A 17,521-nucleotide genomic window follows, 5' to 3' on the forward strand; every position below is an offset into this window, starting at 1 on the left:
AATTCAGCTTTGCTACCCACTTTGCCATCTCAACGTATGGGACTTAACCCTTATTAATGCAGCCTATATTTTGTTGAAGTATGCTCTGATAGTAAACACGGTATGATTCTGATAAGGCCATTGGCAGAATTTAGAAGAGAGTACAGAATCATTAGCAGAGGGATGTATGTGCCCATCATCGTCCGCCCACAAGGTGCCATCAGTGAAATTTTGGAGACCTCTGATAATAGCTAATTTCAGAGCATTTGCCCAACTTAAGGTGCAAACAGATCATTTGCAAATTTTGGCACAGCAAGAATGCTTCTTACTAAAAGGTACTGTCTTGCAATCATGCCCTTTCTTGAGAATAGAGATCACTAGACCCACCCTACCTGAACCCTGTTCTGTTCTTCCTCCAGCCCCAACCCAGCCACTGTCCACTTAGCAGGCAGGACACCGATTCATCCAAGTCCTGCCCACTAGTTGACAAAACTTGCCATAGCAAAGCATTAGCACTACGCTCAAGTACTTGAGTGAACTTTCTTTCCTGCTTTCATTGGTGAAGGGTGGTACAGCCACCTTGCAGAAGTGATGGTGGAGCCTTGCACATGCAATAAACAAATGCCAACAGTCTGAGCATAACCACACCCCTTTTTTGTGCAAACAGTGCTCTTTTTTGATCATGCATAGAAGCCTTTCTTACAAAGAAGCTGATTTACAGTACACAGTAGAAGAGGTAGTGCCTGTGCATCCTGTGTGACGCCGATATGGACAATGCATGCACTGTTTCTGTGGTGTCCTCAAAATGATGTTGTGTAACGCCTGTGCTCTCAGTGTGTTGAGGTCCTAACGATATCAGCAGCCAACTGTACTATGTGGATAAGACTTGAATACAACCCATTGGGGTGTGGGCAATGGTAAACTCCATCGCACAGCGGTAGGCTGAGTTTTGCTGACAAACTCCGCATTCCAAGGAAAGTCATTCTTCTGTGACATTTACTCGTCAAGGAGTGTTCTGCTGACTGGCTCTGGAGGTCCAATATTCATACCCGGAGTAATGCCTTTGTCCCCACAACTGGACAACCCCCACAACTGGGTCTGGGACGTTCTTGCCCTTCCACTGTCAAGACTCCCCTGTCAAGGCTCCTAACTGTCTGGGGGTGACAAAAGGCAGGGCAGTCCTATAGTGTGTGTGCAGGAGTCAAAGCCCTTTGAAGTGTAAGAAAGGCTCGGTCCAGACCCCCCCCCCCAAGTCATCCTGACCAGGATGGCCCATTCTGTCCTGACCTTAGTCCCCTTTGTGTTACTGTCAATAAGCAATACACAAACCCCAGTAGGAGAGCGATTCACAGTCATGTGATACAGGAAAAGAGCAGAAGGCACAAATGATTTGGACAAGAAAATTCCAACATTCTAAAAGAAGTATTTTCAGAATGCTAATATAAAATCCAGCTTTACCATTAAAGAGGATTTCAAATTACAATTCATTTGAGTGCAAACAACAAATCTCCACCTACTCCCGATCTACATGTAGCACTTACATGTAATAAGATAACTGAGCGTTAGTCAATGGGAGAGATAGTCTTTATAGTAGTGAAAAACAACTTTAGAGGGTTTTCTCTATCAGGACAGGTAAAACGTAAGTACACATGTTCTACTTTTTAAATTAAATGCACCCTACCCTACAAGTATATAGGGGCTACTGTAGTGGTGACTTATAAGCAATAAAAAGGAAGGTTTTGGCCTGTCAAAAGGTTTATTTTGCAAGGTCAAAATGGAAGCTTAAAATGGCTCTACAGGCTGCAGTGGCAGGCCTGAGCCATCTATTAAAGGGCTACAATGAGTGCTGCAGGCATAGCATTTAATTCACAGGTCCTGGGTACATGTAATACTATTTACTAGGGACTTACAAGTGAATTAAATATGCCAAATTGGTGGTGGCCTATTTTACCATGTCTGAAGGAGAGAGACAACAAGCACTTTAGCACTGGTTAGCAGTGGAAAAACACACATAGGGGGTCATTCTGACCCTGGCGGTCAGGCCAACGACCGCGGAAGCACTGCCAACAGGCTGGCGGTGCTTCCTGGGCCATTCTGACCGCGGCGGTAAAGCCGAGTCAGAAAAGGGGAACCGGCGGTTTCCCGCCGGTTTACCCCTGGCCCAGGGAATCCTCCATGGGGATTCCGACCCCCTTCCCGCCATCCTGTTCCTGGCGGTTTTTACCGCCAGGAACAGGATGGCGGGAACGGGTGTCGTGGGGCCCCCTAACAGGGCCCCACAAACATTTTTGCGACGGGTGCCACTGCACCCGTCGCACCCCTGCAAATCCGCCGGCTCCATTCGGAGCCGGCTTCCTCTTTGCAGGGGCTTTCCCGCTGGGCCGGCGGGCGATCTTTTGGAGATCGCCCGCCGGCCCAGCGGGAAAGTCAGAATGACCGCCGCCCCGCGGTGAGGTCTTTTGGCGGTCTCCGCCTGGCGGGCGGCACCCGCCGCCCGCCGGGCGGCACCCGCCGCCCGCCGGGGTCGGAATGACCCCCATAATCCTAAAGCCAACAAAAATGAATTCAGCAGGGATGAAGGTAAAGAGTTTGGGGAATACCACACCAAGGATGTCAGGTCTATCAATCTCATTGTCATATCTACCTCCTTCAGAGGCTACCATGCTCTAAATTCACCTTCTTTCATTCCTAGTTTTGAATAAAAAAAAATATGTGTCGAGTTGAGTCATGTGTTTGGTTAAAGATATAGGCTAACACCAGTCTTGGACAACCTTTTAAATCCCATACCATACTGCATCAAGCGTGTTAGTAGAGAAAATAATTCTGACTCTGTCTAGGATGTTCAGATAGAGCATGGGTACTCACAAACATTTCCTCAGGTCCACAAAGAACTCTCTGTGGCTTGCCCGAGGGCCGCACCTAAACCAGCAGGGAAGGGTTCGGGTGATGAAAGGTGGGAGTAGGGGGATGCGAAGCAGATGCGGGCAACAAACTGAGCCTTTGCATGAATTCTGTCTGCCACCAATGCTCTATTCTCATGCACTAAGAATTAAAGTCAAAGCATAAACGTCTCATGTGAAACACAAGAGGAAAAGAGAGACTCATCTGATGGCTGAATTGCAAAATGTGAAACCAGAAAACCTGGTAACTGTCCTGGCTTCACACTTGACCAAATTGTGTGATCCTAGGCAATTGATTAATTTCCCTTTGCCTCATTTTTCTTCATTATCACATGAGAGTCCTTGAAATACACAAGTTCCAGATGTGCGCTGTATAATACCTTTTCTTGTGGTTTATTTAATGAACTATAATGTTGTTCCAATTATATAACAACCAGGAGCACCTGACAAATTACTCTTCTTTCAATAATGCCATTGATTTCCGAATATGGGCAGTGTAATTGTTTCCAAGATTATGTCTGAAAAATATCACTGCTAATAAATGTCTCGCAATGCAGCAACATAACCTGATGTACTAAGAAAAAAACGCTCAGGCATGTTAATAAAGCACACTTTTTTAAAGTTTGCAGAGACTATCATGTCTCTACATGTTAGCGCAAGATGTCTTTAAAACTAATGGTGTTCCCAAAGATAAGTTGGCCAGGACACCATCTTTGCTTCTTTCGTATTATTTAGTTAAGGTAAATAAATAAATGATGTCACGGTTTTCTGAATGTTCCTTCTCTGTCATGTGTACAGCAGCCCAGTGCTGCCATTAACCAGGGGGCCACAATTAGAGGTCAAGAGGGCCGCATGCTGCCCCGGACCCTACTTTGAGTATCCCTGAAATAGAGGTTTCTACCAACATAAAACAATCTTCTTAAATTGGGCAAAATATTTATGCTACTAAACTATTTCTCAAAAATATTGAGTAAAATTACACACTTTATACATAAACTGCTCAAGAGAATCTCAAGAACTAGACCACTGTTTAGTGGTGTGGCCCAATGTCTTGGATCATTTTATTTTCCAAACATCAACCAAGTTCCGCGTACATGAAACACGTGTTTTTGCTGACTCCTCATGTTACTTAGAGGACTGGAGTTCTTGAGAATTTCTGATCCCCGTAGAGTCAGTCCAAACCTTTACAATTAATGACAACGATAATTGTTTTATAGTGCATAAAACCATATTTGTTTGTTTTGGGTGCTGAGTACATTGTTATTTTGCATATGATGAATAATTGTTACGTTTATAGCTTAAACCTCTGAATATTCAGATATGCTTACAATTAGTTTGTAATAATCCAGGCAAACTCCTCTTTGTAGATGCTCTGACAAATATATTTTTTTGGTTCCGATGTCTGCCTTTCTAACATTATCTGCACATAATCAAATACTGTTGCAAGCAGGGGACTTGGTTTGCAGTAATCATTTCAGAAGATTTTTAATTATTTTGTTAGGTATTTAAATGTATTATACATTTATGTTTCTATCTTGAATACTGCACTAAGACATTCTTGAATATAATAACGTATGCTAAATATATATGAGCACTATCAATATGAAATGGATTTGTTGAAACAGTTACATCAATCTTTCCCAGCATGTATTGTACGCTGCAGAACTGAAAAAGAAATTTCTCCTCATACCCCCTCATCTCGAGAACTGAAACTGCAATAGGAAGCGATGCAAATGCGCCCACAGCTGCTTTCCAATCAATCTACATTAATGGATGTGGCACACTCCTGCCGATACCAGCAGGGAAGATACTTCACCAAGTTTTTATTGATGTTTGTTTTAGAATCTTCGCTTGTTATTTTGCTGCCTGAGTAACCTCAAAAGGCGTTTGTACAAGAGGTTAAGGGCGGCTCCATGTCCTCACGACCAAGATTGAAATTTCCCCTTAATTAAAATAAACTGCAAAACATTTAATATCCTAAGCTCATTATGTTTCACTTGCCAGCCTAACTGCGTGGGACTTCCCGTCAGCCTCGGTATGTCTAGGCAGGACATTTAGAGTATTATCAATGAAGAAGTACTGTAGAAACTAGAAATATCCAAAACTATTCAACCCTCAGACACAAAAGTGTAAAAATCTATTGCGTCAGCAGCCTCATAAAGTTACCTCAGCTACAGCTGTGGGAGACCCATTCATTATTCAAGCAATGACAAAGTAATAACAAAGAATTACCATTAGCATTGCTGTCCAGCAACCGGCACAGCATCAAGTTCCCCTACCCCCCATGAACCCCTATAACCTTTTTAGTGCGCATACCCTTTGGTGTCCCTTTTTAGGGTAAAGCCTGCAAGCGCATGTGTCAGTGTTTGCTTCTCCTTCGCAAGACTCAGTTGTTAACTAAAAAGGGTTTAGAGGCCGTCCGTTGCTCACCATTTGTTGGCTTGCCTGGCACTCCCCTTTAAAGTCTCTTAATTCATCACTGCAGGCTGAGCCTCATTTCCACTCCTGTCTGTGGAGCACGGACAAAGCACTGATTAATTCAGCATAATTAGTGCCAATTTGTTGCTCCTAATGTGATTGAGGTTCTTCTTTTTAACTCCTGGGGCCCAGCAAACAGAAGGCATGTGACTGCCAAAAACGTGTCCAGCAGGACATACAAAACTGCAAAGTTGTATTTTCTATAGTTAACCCTTTTCTTTTGCCAAGTCTTCTTTTCTTATTTTGCACTCATGTTTTGTTTTTGCTCGTAGGCTTTGTTCTCAAAAGGTTACAATTATCTTGTTGTAAATATTGCATAGTGGCATTGTTTCTTTCTCATGTGTAATTTCCGAAATTATGCTTCAAAACATAATTGTGCAGTATACCCCAATGCACCCCACTCCATTCCAATCTGCCCCACTCCTATCCACCCCACCCCACACCAATCCATTCCACTGAACCCAATCAACCCTACTCAATTCAGTTGACCCCAGTCCAACCCAATCCACCACACTCCAATCCACCCTACTCTAAACCAAACCACTCACCCCAGTCCATTCCAATTCATCACACTCCAGTCCTCAAAACTCACCCCACTCCAATCTGCCCCATCTGTCACACTCCAATGTGCACCACTCCAATTCAAAACTATCGCCCCAGTTCAATAAAAAACAATCAATTCCACTCCAATTCAAAACAATGTGCCCCACACCAATCCCAAACTATCTAAAACAATCTGCCCTACTCCAATTTGTCCCACTCCAATCTAAAATAATCTGCCCTACTGCAATCCAAAATAGTCTGCCACAATCCAATCCAAAAACAATCTGCCCTGATACAATCTGCCAGCCTCCAAATCAAAACTATCTGCCATACTGAATGGAGTGGGTTGGACTGGAGTGGGGTGGATTGTAATGAGGTGGATTTGATTGAAATGATGTGGGATGGATTGGGGTGGGGTGGACAGGAATGGGGTTGATTTGATTGAATTGAGGTGAGTTCAATTGAGGTGGTTGGATTGGGGTGGGTGGACTAGAGTTGTGTGGATTAGAGTGGGGTGGATTTCTGAGTTGGAGTGAATGGGAGAGGGGCCTATTGGAGTGAGGCAGACTAGCTAAGTCCCTCACTAGGGTTCTAGCTAATCACATATATGGGATCAAGGGCTGTAAATCATCATGACATATCATCATTGACTGAGATTGATTCAATCTTTCTCTCAATCACTTTACTGTTTGCACAATTGAAAAAAATCATGACCACAATACAGGGTATGCATTTCTTATTCCATCGATTTGCAGAGGCCAGATAATGATTGTATCTTTAATACAGTGCTTGACAGCTATATAGATATTTGTAGCATGAAATGTGAATCTTTAATTAAGGCAATAGTTAATCAATGTGTGGGTGTGGCAGAAAATAGTACAAATAGTGCAAAAAATCTCACTTCCATAAAAGAAAACTACAGCATTTAAATTGCTTGCCTATGAATATCTATCTATTCAATGAGTAAAATTAATACAACTTTGAACTACAGGTGGATATAGAACGAGACGTACTATTCATCATTGAAACTTGGTTGCAAAAGACATAGGGCCAGATTCTGAGTCTGACAATCTCAAGACCGCCAGAATCATGGAGGAGCTTGGTCCACCCGCCGCATTACAAGTCTGGCAGTCGGACCACAAAAAGACTTCCATCTCGGCCAGAATCTCTGATCCAGACAGGCCGGCAGTGGTCTTGGTTGTGATCAGCCAGAGCAGCGTTGAAGTCAGCTTCATCCTGCTGATTACAACCATGTTCTCTGCCAACCTTTTCACAGTGGTTCAACTGCCATGAAAAGACTAGCAGAGAACAAGTGCTGGGGGCTACAGGGGGCTTCTCTGCACTACCCACGACATTGTTGTGGACAGTGCAAGTGGTACCTCTCCTCAGCACCACCGGAATGCACAATGTCTGCTCAGCAGACAGTGTGCATACCGAGTATGCTAGGAAGCCATATGCACATCTGACCACTTTCCTCCACATATTTTCAGAAAGATCCTTCAGTCTCTATTCTAGTCAGGAATATTTTGAATAACTCCTCAAAAACAGCCCTAGAGATATTTTAAAAGGCATTCATATGCCCATACGTAATGAGAAGAACCAGGGCCATAAAGACCCCCTATATTTTCTGACCAACACCTAATGTACTTTTCATTAGCAAAAGAGCAGTCTTTCACCAGATTTCAGAAGGGATAGAGGAAACCAAATTATTCTCAGACTGGCAAACAGTATTCCACCCAGGGAGAGGGAGAAAATCAGCTCTATTCAAAATTTGAGATCACCTAAAATATAGTTGCCAAAATGGTGAAAATGCACTACTATTCCTGGACCGTTCAGCAGCTTTTAACACATTACACCATGACATTTTTCTGAAAGAAGTCATTATAGATGGCATCACTCTTAGCTGAATTTTCTCTCTTTGTCTCCACATCCAGGCAACAAAGAAACATGAGCTCCACAAGAATATTTCATCTCACCTGTAAATTATAAGCTACATCTGAAACCAGTACTGAATATTATCTACAGTTCCCAACTCCGTCCTACAGCTATGTAGATGACACACAGATAAATGTCAAAGTCAAAAACCCTAAGAACTTAGGAGCACCTATGTACAAAAGAACTGTTGATCAATAGATTACATGGCATCACCTCAAGTGGAATATTTCGTGAATTAAGATATTGACCTGTGATTAATGAACTGGGACTCCTTTCAAAAATAGCCAGAAGATGTGAAAAATATAGGTGTGCGCGTAATGTTTCATTCTTCCCATGGAACTGCCACTCATGTAGGTTTTCTACACATGCATCAGAAAAATCAACTCAAATGGCCATGCATTCTTGCATACCACATGGTGCCATTTGTGATGCTCATGCTACTGGTGCTCATTAGCAGAAACCTGCTAAATGTCACTGAGTTTTTATTAGGGGTGAACACGATACTCTATTCCACCAGTGGAATTGGCAGAATTTTGGTGACCCTGCATTTCTCTTGTAACACAGAGTTCTTGCCAAATTCTGCCAATCGTGTGTGACAGAGTTTTTCTTATGCATAGCTCCCAAATGGTAAGCTGGCAAGCGTGACTGAGATTTGGTGTCTTCTAGAATGATTCACAGTCACTAGGGAGACATCCGGCGTGATTGTTATAATGCAGGTGGTCGTGACTGTTCACAGTCAGAAGCCTGAGACTCAAGTCGAAAAGCTACTCGAGCTGCAGTAAAATCAACTTTAGTAGCTGTGCCTTCTGGCGCAGAGTGTGATGTCGTCCTCACTGATTTTTCAGAGCAGTGTGTGCTACCGGTGCTAAAGCACAGTGCTCGCAGCACAACGTGCCTGTTTAAGCCTGTTTGCAAAACTCTGTGGAATCTTGTGGAGGTTTTATATAACTCCACAGAACCCCATGCAGTCAAATTCTGTGATTTCTACCCACCCCTAGTTCTTATGTAACTCTGCAAATTCCATGGAGTGAACCACCTCAGACTCTTCTTTGACTCTACACTTTCCTTGAATATTTAATAAGCATGCTGTCATGAAAACACTTATACACATATTTCCCATCTCCTCAAAAGATACAAGCAACAACATCACTTATCTTCTCCGAACTTGACCATCATACCACATCATTCCAGTCTCAACAATCAGAAGGCTACAAAAAATACAAAATTCAGCAGCAAACCTACCACTACATGTACCCACATCTTTCTTGCCTTGAAGGCACTACACTGGCTCCCAATAGTAAGATTGTCTGTCTAACTACTATGCATCATGCACAAAGTTATCAATGAGAAAGGAAAGGACCAAAATTAATTCAAACAAAACTCACAAAATACTCCTAACAAAATAACCAGTGTTTCAGATTGTCACCATGCTGAATAATTCCTGCTTACCTTAAAAAAACACTAATGGCACCACTTTCTCCATTAAATCCTCAAATCTATGGTATTCCATACCTGCAATGATCAGAGTTACAAAAAATTACTTGCAGTTTGGAACAATTGATAAAACCATGTTATTCCCAGTGTGATCCAACAAGGAATACACATGCTCTCCTTTTCTGACTACAGCCAGATACCCTCAAGGGCTCTGTAAGGAAGTACTCAGGGCCTGATTTATGAAAAATTGGAGCTGCCTTTGCAACATCATTTTTTGATGCAAAAGCGACGCAAACTTACAAAATATAATTATATTTTGTACGTTTGTGCTGATTTTTGCATCAAAAAATGATGCAAGGGCAGCACTAACTTTTCATAAATCAGGCCCTGAGCTCACAGAATCCCTTATCAAAAACAAACCCTAACATCAGGGAGAACCACATCCCCTTAGATGCTAACCATCCATGTGTCAGTCTCAAACAAATAATGGAATGATCAATACGAACCTCAGGAATTGTCTACTCCTCAAAATTGTATCAGAGAAACCTCAACCACTTCGGGCCATATTATAAATTGTGTCATGTGGGTACAACAGGCATGTATGCTAGCTCTGTGCGCCCCTCGGCACAATGGTATTACAGAAGAGGCTGCAAACACTTCTGTGTCCCCTTCTGTAACACTGATAGAGCTAGCACACACCTAGAACCTGCACTTTCAAGAGAGGGCATTCCCTCTCTTGCAAGGGAGCTTGCCCTCATGAAAATGAGGGAATCACTTTTGCCTCTGCATCCATGCTGTATTAACAATGTGGGCACAGAGATGAACATGCCTTTAAGAGGTGCACTACAAATGAGCCACAAAAAGGTAGAACACATTCAGCCAGCCTCTTAAAAGCAGTCCTCTGGTGGGGGGAGGGTTTCCCTTGAACCTCAAGACTTCTTCCTTCAGATGGGTGTAGCCACTGACTATACCCACCTGCAATGAGCTGCCTCTCACCTTTTTAAAAAGAGGGTGACATTCCACCTGAGGTGTGAAACACAGAGCGGCTTTGAAGCAGTTGGTCTGCATTTCACTTGATTGTGCTGCCCTGAGGGCAGCACAAGTTTGTAGCTTCCCTAAGGGCACCATATCCTGCATAGTAGGGCACACTTTTCATGTTTGCAAAAACATACCACTGTCTAAAAAAGAAAGCCACATTATTGCAATAAACCTTTGAAATAAAAAAAAATAACCAGTGTGTGGAATTTCAGTAAATCTGAATGAGTGAGTCTTAGCAGGAGAGTGTACTTAGAACAAGTGGAAACACACATTTTAGTTTTAATGAAATCACAGGAAAATAAGATTCTTAGTGGTGCAAATAAAATGTACCATTGGTTTTACATTAGTGTAACCTGAATGCATAGTTTAAAAAGACAAGGGTGACTAAGAAAATAAAAAAGGATAAAGCAGAAATAAAGAAGAAACATGTTCAGAGAGTACACCATCCATGGCACTGAAATGCAATTCTTTTTAGTTGGATGTGCATATTAGAAGGATAAATGGCATCTCTCTCAGTACAAGTGATCCACTGCCAAATTCTGTATAAAACGTGTGGCTAGGGCCTTGTAAATCTGGTCCAAAAATGTGTATAGTGGATGAAGAGACCAACTGATAAAGGTGGTGCCTCCAAAGTCCATTTGTATTTTTTTGTTATTTTGGACCGACTATATGTGGCTTCTGAAACAGCTAGAGCCGTAAACATTGGCCTTCTGTCCACTTGACAGGTAGCAGAATATTGTCATATGTTTGGTTAGGAGTGTCTCTGAGTCCTGTGGGCTCTAATATGACTGCATCTGCTGCACCACTGCCATGCATTCATGATGAGGTTACTTTCAGAGCCCATGTTACTATTTTCTCTGCCTTTTTCCAGTAAGTTTTTCTTAACCTCTACGGTGCGTTGGACTAGGTGATCTCATCCAAGGCACCGGTTCCCAGGTGCCTTGGATGAGATCACCTCGTCCTTAACCCGGAAACTGGAGGGAGCGCTGATGCTCCACCATGGGCTCCCCACCCAACCCCCCCCGGTAGTGGATGGAAGGGGAAGCCCTTCCCCTTCCCCCCACAACTCCCCAACCCCCCCTGTGACATCAGCGCGCACCGCGCACTGACATTCACAGAGGGCCTCCTCCTGTCCAGCGCGATCGAAAGAGAAATGCTTTGCATTTCTCTTTCAATCACGTGGAGGAGGCTGGAGAGGCTTCAAAGGGAAGGAAAGGAGTTTCCTTCCCTTTGAGGTCTCTCTGAGCGTTTCAAAAGCCGGATTGGAAAGCAATCCGGCTTTTGAAACGCCCACTAGACACCAGGGATTTTGTTTGTTTTTAGAAATTAGCATAAGGGGGCGACCCCTTGGGCAAGGGTCGCTCCCAGGGAGGGCATTTTTTGGAAGGCCTTATCTTCCCCCAGGGGGCACCAGGGATCATTTTTTTTTGTTTTGTTTTTTTGGAGGTGGGGAGCAACCCCTTAGGCAAGGGTCGATCCCCTAGGGGGCAAATTATATTTAGGCCATTTCTGCCCCATTTTTACGAGGCCAATCTAACCCCCGGGGGACTGAAGCCACTAGACACCAGGGAGTTTTTTTTTTTAAGTGAATTTCACGCAAGGGGAGCGACCCCTTAGGCAAGGGTCGCTCCCCTGGGGGGCAAATTTATTTTAGGCCATTTCTATCAGCCTATTTTAATTAGGCCGATGGGGCAGAAACCACTAGGCACCGGGGATTTTTTTTTTTTTTACAGATGGGGAGCGAAAATTGTATTTAGGCCATTTCTGCCCCCTTTGGGGGCAGATCAGCCGATTTTTGCTATGCCAATCTGCCCCCAAGGGCAATGCCAATGTCACGCAGGGGGAGCGACCCCGTAGGCAAGGGTCGCTCCCGGGGGAAGGGGGGTGGTGGGTCAAATTTATTTTAGGCCATTTCTGTCCCCCCGGGGGCAGATCAGCCTATTGTTATTAGGCCGATCTGCCCCCAGGGAGGGGCAGAATCCTCTAGGCGCCAGGGCAAATGTTTTTTTGTGTTTTATTTTTGTTTGTTTGTTTTTTTAGAGATGGGGAGCGACCCATTAGGCAAGGGTCGCTTCCCTGGGGGCAAATTCTATTGAGACCATTTCTGCCCCCCTTGGGGCCGGATTGGCCAATTTTAGGTCAATCTGCCCCCAAGGGGGCAGAGACCACTAGGCACCGGGGATTTTTTTTTTGCGCCACTGTCAAGCAAGGGGAGCGACCCTGTAGGCAAGGGTCGCTCCCGGGGGGGAAGGTTTGAGGGGAGAGGGAGCAAATTTATTTTAGGCCATTTCTGCCCCCCCTGGGCCGGCTGAGCTAGAGGCCAAAATCCACAGGTAGGCACTTTGCAAAAAACACCTCTTTTTTCTGTGAAAAAAATGTGATGTGTCCACGTTGTGTTTTAGGCCATTTCCTTTTGTGGGCGCTAGGCCTACCAACACAAGTGAGGTACCATTTTTATCGGGAGACTTGGGGAAACGCTGGTTGGAAGGAAATTTGTGGCTCCTCTCAGATTCCAGAATTTTCTGTCACCGAAATGAGTGGAAAATGTGTTTTGTTGGGCAAATTTTGCAGTTTGCAAAGGATTCTGGGTAACAGTACCTGGTCAGAGCCCCACAAGTCACCCCATCTTGGTTTCCCCTAGGTCTCTAGTTTTAAAAAATGTACAGGTTTGGTAGGTTTCCCTAGGTGCCGGCTGAGCTAGAGGCCAAAATCTACAGATAGGAACTTTGTAAAAAACACCTCTGTTTTCTGTCAAAAATTGTGATGTGTCCACGTTGTGTTTTGGGGCATTTCCTGTCGCGGGCGCTAGGCCTACCCACACAAGTGAGGTATCATTTTTATCAGGAGACTTGGGGGAACGCTGGGTGGAAGGAAATCTGTGACTCCTCTCAGATTCCAGAACTTTCTATCACCGAAATATGAGAAAAATGTGTTTGTTTAGCCAAATTTTGAGGTTTGCAAAGGATTCTGGGTAACAGAACCTGGTGAGAGCCCCACAAGTCACCCCATCTTGGATTCCCCTAGGTCTCTAGTTTTAAAAAATGCACAGGTTTGGTAGGTTTCCCTAGGTGCCGGCTGAGCTACAAGCCAAAATCTGCAGGTAGGCACTTTGCAAAAACACCTCTGTTTTCTGTCAAAAAATGTGATGTGTCCATGTTGTGTTTTTGGGGCATTTCGTGTCGCGGGCGCTAGGCCTACCCACACAAGTGAGGTATACTTTTTATCGGGAGACTTGGGGGAACATAGAATAGCAAAACAAGTGTTATTGCCCCTTGTCTTTCTCTACAATTTTTCCTTCCAAATATAAGAGAGTGTGTAAAAAAGACGTTTATTTGAGAAATGCCCTGTAATTCACATGCTAGTATGGTCACCCCGGAATTCAGAGATGTGCAAATAACCACTGCTCCTCAACACCTTATCTTGTGCCCATTTTGGAAATACAAAGGTTTTCTTGATAGCTATTTTTCATTCTTTATATTTCAGCAAATGAATTGCTGTATACCCAGTATAGAATGAAAACCCAGTGCAGGGTGCAGCTCATTTATTGGCTCTGAGTACCTAGGGTTCTTGATGAACCTATGAGCCCTATATATCCCCGCAACCAGAAGAGTCCAGCAGACGTAACAGTATATTGCTTTAAAAAATCTGACATTGCAGGAAAAAGTTACAGAGTAAAACGTAGAGAAAAATTGCAGGTTTTTTTTCAGCTCAATTTCAATATTTTTTTTTTCAGTTGTTATTTTCTGTAGGAAACCCATGTAGGATCTACACAAATTACCCCTTGCTGAATTCAGACTTTTGTCTACTTTTCAGAAATGTTTAGGTTTCTGGGATCCAGCATTGGTGTCATGCCCATTTCTGTCACTGACTGGAAGGAGGCTGAAAGCACAAAAATTCTTAAAAATGGGGTATGTCCCAGTAAAATGGCAAATTTGTGTTGAAAAATTGGATTTTTTTGATTCAACTCTGTCTGTTCCTGAAAGCTGGGAAGCTGGTGATTTTAGCACCGCAAACCCTTTGTTGATGCCATTTTCAGGGAAAAACTTCTGCAGCCACTTTTTCCCATTTGTTTGAAAAAAAAAAACTTTTCACTGTTTTTTGGCTAATTTCTTAGCCTCCTTCAGGAGAACCCACAAAGTCTGGGTACCTCTAGAATCCCTAGGATGTTGGAAAAAAAGGACACAAATTTGGCTTGGCTAGCTTATGTGGACAAAACGTTATGAGGGCCTAAGCGCGAACTGCCCCAAATAGCCAAATAAAGGCCTGGCACAGGAGGGGAAAAGGCCTGGCAGCGAAGGGGTTAAACAAAACTTAAGTCTGGGAAGTTTGGTATTAAACGTCTCAGCACAATAAACCCACACTGATGCCAGTGTTTTATTTTTTTTAAAATGCACCTGGGGGACATCTTATAGATGCCTCTGTATTTTAGTGACATTCTAGTGCAGGATTGACTTGTCTGTGCCAGCCTGCCACTTCCAGACAAGTTTCTGACCTCATGGGGTGAAAGCCTTTGTGCTCTCTCAGGTCAGAATCAAAGCCAGCTAAAGGTGGAGGTGCTTCCCACCTCCCCGTGCAGGAACTGTAACACTTGGCAGTGAGCCTCAAAGGCTCAGGCCTCCGGTTATAGTTCCCCAGAGCACTCCAGCCAGTGGAGATACCTGCCCACTGGACAAAGCCCCACTTTTGATGGAAGTCCTGTGGAAAAATTAGGAAAAACAAGGAGGAGTGACCACTTCAGCTAGGACCACTCATAAGGTGTCCAGAGCTGAAGTGACTCACTCCCTGCAGAATCCCTCACCTTGGTTTCAAAGACAGGGACTAATAGGTTTAGGAGTGTGCCCCCTACCCAGAGGGAGTAGACACCGGAAGGGTGTAGTCACCCTCAGGGACATTTGCCATTGGCTACTGTCCTCTGGCCCCTGTAATGCACCTAAATCTAATAATTAGGGGCATCCCTGAATCTAGCTCACCATATTCCTGGTGACTTCAAGAGGACAACAACAAGTAAGAACAAGAACTGCTATGCTGATCCCCAGTAGAGAAGACTGCAGACGTCAACTGATTTCTCCCCCAAGCCCTACCGGCCTGTCTACAGCTCCTGAAGCCCCTGCTACAAAAGGGCGATGCACCCTGCAGGACCATTGACCTCTTCAAAACCCCAAGCGGACTGCGTACCCACCAGAGCACCAAGATCTCCTGAGGACAGAGGCCCTGTCCACAATGAAACTCCAGCAAAGGACTCCAGAGCAGGCCCGAATTTGCAAGTCCTGCTCACTGGCCCACTGGTCTCGAACAGGTCCCCAGGTGATTTTGACCTAGTGTTCACCCTGTGTTGTCCCCCTCTGACTAACACTACAATGCCTGCACTCTAAATCCGGAGGACTCCCCTGCTCATGAAGGATCCAGGCCAAGGTGCCTGATGCCAAAAGATATGCTGCACCCCCAGCCTCCTGTCCCTGGAGAATCCAACCTCCAGTGCAGTAACGTGCATCAGGCAGCCCTCCTCTCTGTCCAGCCTGTGGTTTCCCTGAACCAACCTCCTAGATCCAGCATGCAGCCTACTTGTGGCCCTCAGGGTCCCCCTTTTCAAAAGCATTGGAAGCCCAATGCTGAGTTTGCACCTTGCACCCTGCCTCCTCCTTGCCGCTGAAGGTGTGTGTATGGTTCTGACCTGTGCCTTTCCAGTCCTCTCCCAAATACCCCACGTCTACCCTCCCAACAAGGGGGGGTACATACCTGCTGGCAGATCCAATTCGGAGTGCCCCTAGTCTCCATAGGAGCACATTTTAAATCTTGCAGCAACTTTGACTTCTGCACCCGGCCGGACCCTTGTTGCTGGTAGTGGCTGTTTGACGCTAACTTGCACCCCAACCTGTGGACATCCTAACTCCTGAAGACTGGACCTGTAAGTCTTGTACTTAACTCAAAACTGTACTAACGTTTCTTCCCCCCTAGAACCGTGTTGGAAAATTGCAGTGTGTCAACTTTTAAAACAGATTATTGCTATTTACTTGAGAAAAAAACTTTTATCTTGCCAAATTGAAACAGAGTGTTGTTGATACTTATGCTTGGTACTTATTTAAAAATGTACTTACCTGCAATCAGCATCTTGTGGTTCTAGAAATAAAGTAACAAAATATATTTTTGCTGGATAAACCGTAGGCCTGGAGTTAGTCATTGAGTGTGTGCTTCATTTATTGCCTGTGTGTGTACAACAAATGCTTTGCACTACTCTCTGATAAGCCTAACTGCTCGACCACACTACCACAAAAAAGAAAACTAGTATTATCTACTTTAGCCTCTGTTAAGCCTCTGGACAACCTCTGGCTCCGTGCACACTACATCTCATTTTGATTTTGTATATACAGAGCCAACTTCCTGCATTGGTGGCAGTGGTGGGATTTATGACTTTACATTTGCTGGACTACTCAGCCAATACCTGACCACACAAGTAAATTCCAAAATTGACTCTTTTTTTGTAATTTGGCAATTTTTCTACATTTTTAAAAGTCATGCTAGGGCCTTGTTTAAGTCCTCTTTAGCATTTCTTTTTTAGTTTTCAAAGTTACTCTAGTTTGAGGTAAGTAGCTAGAAGTAGGTTTTTAGGGCCAGATGTATCTAAGGATTTTCCATTCATAAACGGTGCGAATCAGTAAATACCACCATTTGCAAATGCAAAATCGCCTTTCATGATGTATGAAAGGCATTCATAGTGCAAATATAAGGAATCGCTAAAATAGTGATTTCTTGCAATTGCGACATGAATTTGCGAGTCGAATCTGCGAATCGCAAATAGCGTCATGAAATTGCAATTTGCAGAATGCAAATTGCAAATAGCGATCTGAATTTGCGATTCGCAGAATGGAAATCGCAAATTCTGTATCGCAATGCAATACATCAACAAATCGCAAATTGTGAATATTCACAGAATGGTTTTTTGCATGTGCAATTTACCACGAAGTGAAATCAAGTGGTAAACAGGTGCAACCTATATAAAGAGGCCCAGAATGACTTAGCCTCTTTTCCACAATGGCTGCACTCTACATAATGGCGAGGAGAATTAGTATCCTCGCAGATTTGAGGAGAGGGAGGAGGAGACAGGAGCCAATTTTTAGAGTGTGCATTACCCTTTTTGACCAGACAGAGGAGGAGATAAATGATAAGTATAGGTTAAGCTCAGCCATGATACTTGACCTGATAGCTTGACCCCCCAC

Source organism: Pleurodeles waltl, chromosome 6 (assembly GCF_031143425.1).
Source record: "Pleurodeles waltl isolate 20211129_DDA chromosome 6, aPleWal1.hap1.20221129, whole genome shotgun sequence".
In the NCBI taxonomy this organism is placed as follows: domain Eukaryota; kingdom Metazoa; phylum Chordata; class Amphibia; order Caudata; family Salamandridae; genus Pleurodeles; species Pleurodeles waltl.